Raw genomic sequence first — 333 nt, 5'->3', positions numbered from 1 at the left:
TATCTATCATCTATCTATCTATCTATCTATCTATCTATCTATCTATCATTTATCTATCATCTATCTATCATCTATCTATCTATCATTTATCTATCTATTTATCTATCATCTATCTATCTACTAGTATCTATCTATCTATCTATCTATCTATCTATCTATCTATCTATCTATTTTTAATCCTCACGTGAGGATATGCTTATTGATTTTTTTAGAGAGATGGGGAGAGAGAGAAACATCAATGTGAGAGAGACACATCAATTGGTTGCCTTTTGTACACGCTCTGACCAGGGATCGAACCCACAACCTAGGTATGTACCCTGACCTGGAATCGAA

The sequence above is a fragment of the Myotis brandtii genome, unplaced genomic scaffold, assembly GCF_000412655.1.
Source record: "Myotis brandtii unplaced genomic scaffold, ASM41265v1 scaffold193, whole genome shotgun sequence".
In the NCBI taxonomy this organism is placed as follows: Eukaryota; Metazoa; Chordata; class Mammalia; order Chiroptera; family Vespertilionidae; genus Myotis; species Myotis brandtii.
The sequence above is the reverse complement of the archived record's forward strand: the minus strand, read 5'-3'. Positions refer to the sequence as shown.